Raw genomic sequence first — 10,696 nt, forward strand, 5'->3', positions numbered from 1 at the left:
GAAAATGGCTGGTAGTGACCTTGAGTTTGATACAGTTCAGAAAATTCAAGTTCTCGGTGATGAAGGAATGTGTCTGAAACCATATCCACAGTGGCCACTTGGCTCCATTTTGGATGCCTGAGTGACTTGTCAGAACAAAGAACAAACATCAAACCTGACAGGGGTACATTCCTCCAAGGTTTCAAAAGAGGCAGATTAGCATGTACACAGTGAGTCCGCATGACCCTGGTGTCTGAGAAGGAAACCTCGTCTTTGAAGGAGTACTAGCATTGGTGCCATAGGAGGAGGGGGACATTTATCATTATCTTCAAAGTGGACATTCTAAACAATCTGGTAAATGCATTCTCTCTTTAATGATTAAAGCAGATGTATAATGTATGTTAGACAAGTCATAAGACAGGCTGTTCTAGTTAGCGTAATGTTCAAGCCAAATCTTATATAAGCCAGAATGATTTCCCCATACCGTACTATGTGAAAATTTCTTCCATCACAAAGATGTGTAAGTGTAATTTAGATCTGAAGTCTAAGGGTTTTACTACATGGCTAATATCTATATATTTTTTCAAATGAAAACATTTAGTTCACCTTTCATTTAATAAAAATCTGCCCCTTTGCCTCTCCTTCACATCTAAGATTATCTATCTATCCCTATCTTCTCTCTCTCTCTCTGTATCATTTCTGGAAGCCTTAAGTAGGATTTAATGACCTCATGACAATTTCTGTGAAAAATATATTGTGTGCAGAAATATTAATGTAGAAGTAATATTCACAATGCACAGATTTGACAAATAAATATATAGTCTAGATGTGATCGGTTTTGAGAGGCATCGTTTTTCTCTGAAAACTTTTGTAGGCTAGTGACAGAATCTAACCTTTCTTTGAACTGCAACCTATTTAATCCACTTTAAAAAAATGATGTAATAGAATAGAAAAAAATTGAAATTTTGTGACTGAAATTCTTTAAACATCAAATACATTTAAATGATTTTGTTAATTTCATGTGTATAATAAGTAATGCTTTTATGAGATGGAAGAATTTGTGCTGTTTTACTCCTGGTCTTTCTTCAGATTGACATTGGGGTTGCATGCATAAAGCACCCACTTTGTCACCTGTGCAAAGGAGCTCTTCAGTGAATTCTCTCTCTTCCCTTCCCCTCTCTCCCTTTCCCTCTCTTCTCTGCCCCTTCAGAGCTCTCTGTGAGCTCCAGAGTGCCACCTCCACCTCGGAGCAAGTGCAAGCCCAGTGCCCACTGTGGCCTCTTGCCACTGTTGTTTTCTACAATTGATTAGGACATTCTACTATGGTGGATTCTCAAAAATTAATGCTGATTAACTGAACAATATCATATCATATGATGTCATGATCCTGCCCTCCCCAACCTTTTTTTGAGACTGAAGAGGTCTTTTAAACATTAGGCCATGGTGTCACAAATTATATCACTGAACTGTTGATATGAGATAGTTGTTGGAGTCACTGAAGTCCCTGGACTGAGACTGACCATGTGCAGACAGGGAGCCCAGAGGAGCAGTTTAGGTACCTGGTAGGATAAGAGAAGAAAGAAGAAAAATGGTAGCAGAGGAAGAGGGTAAGAAGAGAATAGGAGGAACCTGGGGCAAGGCTTGCCCTTCATGACCACATTCATGGGGCAGAGTTCCCCCTTCCCGGCTGTGCCTGCGCACACCACACACACACACACACGCACACACACACACACACTCTGCTCATGGACCCCTGCCAACATTAGTGCTGGTACTTACTTGCTATGCCATGATCAGGTCCAAAGATTATTGAGTTTGGAACTTTCTGTCTTGAAGGTTTTAAGGAACTTTCTTCCAGATGAGAGGCTGACTGGTACCTCTCTCTACCCCATATTTCATAACCATGTCACCCAGGAGTTGTCTTATTAGAATCTATGTATGTTTTTTACAGCTCTTCTGCCATCTGGCTGTGTGGTCTGGAAGTCACTTTTCTTTTCTGGGCCCTGGTTTCCTCAGTGGTGAAAGGAGTTTGCCCTTTGATCTTGAAGGAACTTCTGGTTCCAACACTCTGTGTTTCTCTGAGGTCCCATTTCAAGCATGGTGTAAGAATGTAAGGCAGGATCAAAATGTCCCAGCTTGCCCCTTTCCCTTCAGTTTACCTGTCTTGAACAGGTTAATTAATGCAATGAACTGATTTTTCCTAAGAACATTGTGTGTGTGTATGCATACATATACATGTAAACATATAAATACATACACATATATATGTACATGCAAATGTGTAGATATATATTCTACAATAGTTTGAAATTTTAGTAATGGTGTTAAGTGGCTTAGAGGAAGAATTTGGATGTTGTCTAAATAAAAAGAGACAATAAAAGGAGAAAAAAGTCTGTTTTTTGACCTCTAAAATTTTTGGACTGTCAGTTACATTCTTATTATTGAGATGGGTCTAGTGTATGTATAGATGTGTGTTTGTTTTTAGTTTTAGCCTGTTAGGAAAACTGGAGAAAAATAGTATTCATTACTCACTAGGAAACATCTGTCCATTTTTGTACTACAGTATACACATTTTTAGAGGCAATATTTTATATTACACTTAGACTTCACCAAGCGAACCCAAGACACTGGGAGATGGAGTCTGATGCCTTGTATGAAATGGGCCGGGTGGCTGACTGTCAAAGGAAAACACAAGTTTGGTACATAGCAGGATTTACGTTATCTTATTAAAAATGTGTTTGCCAAGAATGTAGATTGGAAGGGAAATTCTTGGAATTGTTATTTTTTTTTTTTTTTACCTTTGGAAGGAATGAATAGATATGTGGCAGTAATACAGCTTGGGTGTCCTTCCTTCCCATTGCAGAGCTGCTGTCAGGAGAAGACAGCAGCGACTAAAAAAACAGGCCAGGCCGGCCAGCAGCAGAAGGGCCCTACCTCACAGGGAGCAGAGCCATTTAGCTCCCTCTGAGCTCCCTCCTGCCCATGAGCAGCCAGAAAGGGGAGGGACACAGGTGACAACTCTGGGCCTAATGGCCCTCTCTCTGTTTTTATTTCTCAGCTGGGGGTTGAATGTTCTCATTTTATGGTCACTTGTCCTTTTCAGCTCTGAGGAAAGAGAGGTTTCTCCCTCCCCCAACTCTATTATATATATTTCTTGTTTTTTTGTTCCATAAAGAAAAGTAAAGCAAAACACTAAGATTATTTCTCTAAGGAGTTTCTTACATTCAGAAAACCATGCACGGATGGAGCTGAGTGCTGTATGAAGGGGTGCAGACCACTCCACTCCTGCCCAGAGTTTGGAGAGGCTGCCTAGGATGCCTGCAGCCTGGGCGTGAGGGAGGTACGAAGACGGCTCAGGTAGGTACAGAAAGATGAGTGTGATGTGCCCAAGAAACAAGTAAATAATCCTGAAACCCTCGGATACCTCCCCGGATGTCCACTGTAATCAATGAAAGAGTAGTTGGTTGACACCCCCATTCTTCTCTCCACTCACTCATCTGTCCAAGGATCTACTGAATCAATATGCACTGATGAAATAACCCCATTTTTCAGGTTAGAAAACTGAGACTGTAACGGGCTTGCTCAAGATCGCAAGCTTGTAAGTGACAGAGCTAGTCAGTGTCAGAGCCAGATTTGAACTGGGAATTGTCTTACTCTGGAACTTCCCATGAAGAGGTCATTACACTAGAAAGTGGTCAATGCAAGGATGAGGCATGCCTGGGGACTGAGGAGTCAGAGAAGAGGGATTTGATCCAGGTTTTGGGGGTCAAGAAAGGTATTTTGGGCCTAGTGGTTCTTGAGTTTAACATTAAATTATGGACCTGAAAAAGCAGATTGAGGTACTGTTGGAGATTCTAGGCAGAAAGAATAATTTGTGAGAACAAGTGTGTGTGAGGAATTACAAGTGCTTTGGTGTTTCTGAAACATCAAGGCAAGGAGGGGTGGGAGATGAGCCTGGAGAGGTGAGGTGGGGCCAGATCATGGAAAATCTTTTAGAGTCTACAATGTAGACGATGCCAAATGATGAGTTTGGACCTTTGCAGGACATGGCAGGTGCAGTAGGGTGGGAAGGAGGGAAGAGAGGGGAGACCTGATGACTAATTGGGTGGATAGAAGAAATGAGAGAGATGGAGAAGCTATAGGACATCTCTCTGGCTTCTATCTTGGTGGCTGGGTGGATGGGAATGCCAACGATTGATATAGAGGATTCAGGAGGAGAACAGGGTTCAGAAGAAGGGTGCTGAGCAGTTTTATTCTTCACCAGTCTATAGTTATAACCACATTTTATTATTAACATTTTTATAGCAGGTTAAAATGGTAATGCACAGATTTCATACTTAGTATGATTTATAGTTATTAACTGTTATAATTTCATAAATAAGAAACAGCTTTCTTACCTAAGCAAAATTAAATAATTTGCTACTATCTCAAAAAATAAAAGTTAAGTCAGCCATAACTTTATGGATACTAATCATAATAACAAATACTACACATGGTTCAGGTATTAGTCTATGGACTTTACCTACATCAATTCCATTTATCTTGCCTCTGGGGATTTTAGTTTGAAACCTAAGTGGCACCACCCTGGCATTCATTCATGTCCTGTTGTGGATGGAGGGCTAGTGGTGTGGGTCTGCCAGCGGTGAGTTTGAACGTGGCACAATCTCCATGGCCCAGTGACTGAAACAGGAAGACATCTTTATGAAAATAAATCAGAGGAAGCTGTTTCACTCCAAGCAGCATAAGATGGAATGTGAACTTTCTTCTTACGGTCTAGGTTTGTATTCCAGTAATGCAATTAGAAGCTGTGTGACTCATGAATTTTCATAGCAGCATTATTCATAATAGCCCAAACTGGGAACAGCCTAAATGTCCATCAACTAATGAAGAGATAGACAAAATTGGAAGATGCTCCATTGAATACTACTCAGCAATAAAAAGGAAGAAACTACTGACACCTGCTTGCTACTTCATGGCTGAACCACAAACACATTGTGCTAAGTGATGGAAGCCAAACACAAACAACTACATATTGCTTGATTCCATTTCTACAAAATGCCCAGAAAATGTAAGTTAATATAAAAAGAAAGTAGTTTAGTGGTTGCTTGAAGCTAGGGGTGGGATGGATTAACTGTAAATGAACATGAGGGATCTAATGGTGATAAACGTTTTCTTAGATTAATTTATGGTAATGGTAGCAACCATTTGGTAAAGTTGCTAAAAGTCTTTTAATTGTACACATGAAACGAATGAATTTTATAAAATGTAAAATATATTTCAATAAAGTTGTATTTTAAAAAAAGAAGCTGATTTGTATCAGCACACCTACAAAACAAAAACAGACTCACAGATGTAGAGAACAGACTTGTGGTTGCCAAGGCGGGGTGGGTAGGGGAGGGAAGGAATTGTAGTTCAGGATTAACAGAGGCAAACTAGTATATATAGAGGGGATAAACAACAAGGTCCTAGTGTATAGTATAGGGAACTATATTCAATATCCTGTGAGAAACCATAATGGAAAAGAATATGAGAAAGAATATATAGGTATAACTGAGTTACTTTGCTGTACAGAAGAAATTGACACAACATTGTAAATCAACTATACTTCAATGAAATTAAAAAAAAAGAAAGAAGCAAAAGAGGCTGTGTGAACTTCAGCCAAGTCATTGAATCTTTTTTTCTTTTTCATTTCCCTTACCTGTAAAGTGGGGCGCTGAATTTTTAGACCTTATTTAATCTCCAGCAGCATTTAACTCAGTTTATTACTCACTGCTCTCCCCTACTTCCTGGCCCCCATTCATTTTTTGGAACTACTTTCTGCACTTGATTTCCCTGGCTTCTTGGAAAGTGCAGGGCTGGCTCAATTGTTTCACTCTGCAGTTAATTACCCAGCTCGATGCCTGTGGCATGCATTCTCACTCACCCATTGCTGCTTCTAATGTTCAGGTTATTTAGGGCTCTGCCCGAGATATTTTGGGACTTGTTTGGGATATTTCTCTGACACCTGAAAATCACTTCAGTCTCTTCATTTTATTGGGCAATTTTAGCAATCCTTTCTCACCAATTTATTCCAGAAAGTTTTCCTTGTTCAGTTTTGCTAGAGATACCTCTCCTGATATTCCAGATTCATTTGATTTCATTATAAATCCATTTTTATATTTTGCCTGTTATTTCAATAGGATTTTGTGAGGAAGGATGTAGAGGATGCTGTGTGTGCTGTCAAGATCCCATTCAGGACTGAAGGGCTTATTCCTCCAGCTGACCAAGGCTGGCGCCTTTCCTGGGAGAGCCTTCAACCAATGACTCATCAACTCAAGGCTCAACATTTTCAGCCAACTTGCTACAATTCAGAAGACCACCCAGCCTCAGAGCTTCCTGTGGGGTCAGCAGAGGCCTACATTGAGAATTCACCCACCCCAGCTTCTCCCTCTGTCTATTTTATTCTTCCCTTCCCTTCCACAGATGTTGACCCCAAGAGTATTCCTTAATAAACCTTGTTCATGCTAACCTCGAAATCCAAGTCTGCTTCCCAGAAAGCCCAAACTGTGACAGAGGAGATGTGAATACACGTGTTTAGTCAGCCAGCTGGAAGGCTTTTTACAGTGCTTATTTTGAGATCATGGGCCTTTTAAAATAAGATAATTAAATGTATAAATTCTTTCAACCCAGAAGGTGAGGTTCACTTTCCTCTCCAATATGAACTCTCTCCTCTTGGCTTTTGATCAGAGACATCAGACTCAGTTGGGTTCCCAGCTTCTCCTTCACCCCACAGCTGGTGCTATATGACCTTTTCTTGTGAGCTCAGCCTCCCACTTCCCGGGGCCAAATGGCTCTCAGTGGAAAACTATTAACAGTTTATCTTAAGTCAGGTTTTCTTGAAGCAGATTGTACATGAGGGTCTGTGTGTAAGTGCTTTGTTAAGAAGGTGTCCCTGGAAGAAGGGAGAAGGAGAAGCAGGGCAGGGCAGGGAAGGAAGCCAAGCAAGGCTGGGATCTCAGGTAGAGTCCTTTGGAGGTGATGGAGGTGGCGTGATGGTTAACTTTATGTGGCAACTTGACTGGCCACAGTGGGCCCAGATTAAGCATTATTTCTGGGTGTACTTGTGAGGTTGTTTCTGGATGAGGTTAGCATTTGAATCGGTGGACTCAGTAAAGAATTTCCCCTCCCCAAGATCATGCAACTTGGGCATCACCCAATCCACTGCAGGCCTGAATAGAACAAAAGGCAGAAGGAGGAGGAATTCATTCCTTTTTCCCTGCCTCACTGCTTGAGCTGGGACATCTCATCTCATCTGTTCTGCCCTGAGACTGGGATTTATACCACCATTTCCCCTGGTTCTCAGGCAGGCCTTCAGACTCAGACTGAATTACACCACTGGATTTCCTGGGTTTCCAACTTGTAGATGGCAGATTGTGGGGCTTCTCAGCCTTCATAATCAAATGATCCAAATTATCATTTTCTATCTATCATCTATCTATCTAGCTAGCTAGCTAGCTAGCTAGCTAGCTATCCTATTGGTTCTGTTTCTCTGGAGAATTCTGACTAATATGGGTAGCTTTGCCTGATCCACAAAAGAACTCGGGGATATACCTTATACCTCAGAATTTTCCTACCTGAGGCAGAAGAGTTGGGCTTTTGTACCCTTGCACCCACTATTCAGATTGATTGACAATGACTCCCTGTGGTGGGGCTGTGAACTGAGGTATAAATGCCAGGCCCTCCTGGCTCTCTGCCCATGCAGGGAAAGCCACTCCAGTACCATGAGGGTTGTCATCTGAAGAACACACATGAGTGCTGGTCATTGGGAGCCAAAGCACACAGAATCTAGTGAGGGGACATTCAAAAATGGTGGGAAGGGTCTGAAGTGGTCTGGGTGGATCAATGACATTGTTTTCTGCATAGTTCTATCACCAGCATCCTCGTCAGTCTGGCCTTGGTGCTAGGCTCCAATTTTGATAGTATTCTGTCTCTGGCATAGTAGAACTTGTAGAATATTTAATTTTGTGTGGGACTGTATTCCAGTGACTCTGTTTGGTTGAGTTAATTGCAAAATTCTCCATTAAATAATGAAATGAGTTAACCTTTTTATAGAGTTGCTCTGTATTTGCTATCAAAATGCTGAAGAGTGTTTGTGAAAAGCAGCAATCCTAGTGTTGATCTAATTGATATTGAGCTGTTCCTCATGGTAGTAATTGCCCCAAAAGCTTAGTGGCTCCTTGAAGCCATTCTCAGAATGATAATAGGATTATGTTAGCAGCATAAAGGAAGAGGCTATGACAGGAGGTCATGTATCCAAATTATCAAAAAATGTATCAAATGGTTTGGGTAAAAATTAAAGAGCAGGCAGGCTAGGACATTTGTGCTGTTTGGAGCTGAATCTGCTCTGTCAGGAGCCCATTTCCCATCCATTTTGATCCACCCTTTTTGATATTACAGTAAAGGCTCTGAAGGACCATTAAAAACCCAGGAACAATATCAAGATCATGCAACCTGACCCAAAAAATGGCTGACAATAGAGTAATAAATGCCACAAGTCTCAAATTTTAACCATTTTCTCTAATAGAAGAAATAGAATGTAGTAATAGTGCATAATAGATTAGAATGTAGTAATAGTACATAGAAATGCTATCTCTAAGCATTTGTGCTCTTCCTATAGGATATTATATTGAGACATCCAGACATGCAGTGTGGAAGGGCAAGGTGGTGCTGATTTTTGAAAGGATATTCTGAAAATTCCTGGGTGGTAAGAAAAGAGAGAAGGCAGTCCTTATTTCCTCTAAGAGCAGACTATTCTTTTGGTCTATTTTATATAAATTATACTGTAAGTGATTAAGTCAATAATTTTGCATGGATTGGCACCTACAGTGTAGAATAGAATTTGTGGTAGGAAAACTCTCTGCTGCATATTTTGACATTAAGGCATTATTTGAATAAATAGGGACACTGGATTTGAGCTAGAGATCGTTCTAGGGCTCTTAAATTATGGGATAAGTGTAAGAGTTTTAAAAAATAAAGAAAGAGCCTCAATTACTGAGTTCCTTTAGTCACAGGAGCATGACCAAGCAGGTAGCTACAGAGATCTGTGTGCTGTGGGCTAGAGAAGGGTAACCTGACTAGGGAAAGGACCAGAGAGAGAGAAGTTTCTTAGAGAATGCTCAGGGTAAAAGGATAAAATCAAGGAAACTAAAAGACAAGAACCAAGAACCAGACAGCTAAGAACTCTAGTATTATTACATCAACAGCTCAAAAAGAGAAAATCTTAGCAGATGCTGAGCATGCATTTTCACTCCTTCCTAATAACTAGCCTTAATTATGCTATAAATAGATGACCCTTCCTTAACATGATAAAGAATCTCCAAAACCAATAGCCAAATTATGCTTATAGGGGACACTCTTGAGGTTTTACCATCAAATTAAAAAAGTCAGAGAAAGCTATTTGCCACTAACTAACATTTGTCTGGAAGTTGTAGTCAACAAGGTCAAGAAAAAGAAAGGAAATATAAACGTTGGCACTTGGATGATGTAGCAGCATGGAGGTCTGCTTGGATGACCCTCAAGAGAGAACTTGCTGTGCAGCTGCAAGAAAGGCAGTAAACTGACAATTCTCCAGCTCTTAGCAACTTCAGAGTCACCTCAGCTTCCCGGACAGCCCTCGGCCAATGACTGACCATATCTGCCCAATGGGGGATATTCCTTACCCTTGGAGCTACTAACTGGGTTGACTGAGACTTTGTCAGGTTTGCATCATAGTTAGCCCTTCATGCCCAATTTTCTTCCATCCCCCTTTATCACGTACACTTATCCCATATGCTTCTTGCACTCTTACCTCCATCTGGGTGTCTGCTTCCCAGAAGATCCAGCTGACACTGTTGGTTGCAGGAGTGGTGCAGGAAAGCAGGAGGTAAGATGTGTTTTGGGGATTGGATCCAATGAGACTTGGGGCACAGATGCTCTGGCACAAAATGGCAGTCCAATTGCTAAAACTAGCAGAATTGCCTGGTTGTTACTAAGTTGCACTGATGACCTATAGAGGCATAATGAAAAGTTGAGGGCAGTTAAGAAACAATTGAATATTGCCAGAAAGCCTGTGGTTTGCAGAGTCCCTTATTGCCTGCAGTGAGGGAGCAGAACAAGCTGAAGACTAAACTCAGGATTTAATAGTGTTGCCAAGCTACTAAGACGATTGAATATAAATGAAAGTTCTATTATGCCAAGACCAGGATTCTGGTTGGGCAAACCTGGGACCCTGACACATCAGATGAGGACATCTGTAATGACACCCTCAAAGATTTGGGCTCTCCATATTCCATTGAGCCCTCAGAGTTGCGGAGGCGGCCCACTCCCTCCTATTAAGAGATAGCATTCTCCCCTGGTGGGAACACACTGTGATGTCTTTTTAGCAAGGCAGTAGGCCCCCCTCTCAGGATCTCCCCTTACCTCTTCTCATGACCACTGGGTTGATAACTAGGGTTAAGTTGTAGCAAAACCCAACAAGGGACATGCTGGGCCTGATAAGAGAGGAAAGGGAACTGTAAGAATTAGCCAGCATTAACTGGTAGGAGCTGGGCAGCTCCCAAGGGACTGGATTTGTGGTTGCTTGATCAAGAGGTCTGGGACATAAGACTGGATAAGAGTGAGTTTGTGAACTTGGGGACATTTTTGCAAAATGCAGGATTCAATACCTTGGCAAAGACCCCAAAAGCCTGCTGAAAACAAT

General features: G+C 41.3%; 1 long non-coding RNA gene across 1 annotated transcript; it reads left to right on the forward strand.

The window, feature by feature from the left end:
• Window positions 1-228: 228 nt before the first annotated feature.
• Window positions 229-6,187, forward strand: LOC309835578. Its single transcript, XR_014298027.1, has 4 exons — window positions 229-333; window positions 3,208-3,336; window positions 4,757-5,047; window positions 6,159-6,187. It is a non-coding gene; the product is annotated as an uncharacterized lncRNA (long non-coding RNA).
• The last annotated feature ends 4,509 nt before the right edge of the window (window positions 6,188-10,696 follow it).

The sequence above is a fragment of the Grampus griseus genome (assembly GCF_964374135.1).
Source record: "Grampus griseus genome assembly, chromosome: 17".
Lineage (NCBI taxonomy): Eukaryota > Metazoa > Chordata > Mammalia > Artiodactyla > Delphinidae > Grampus > Grampus griseus.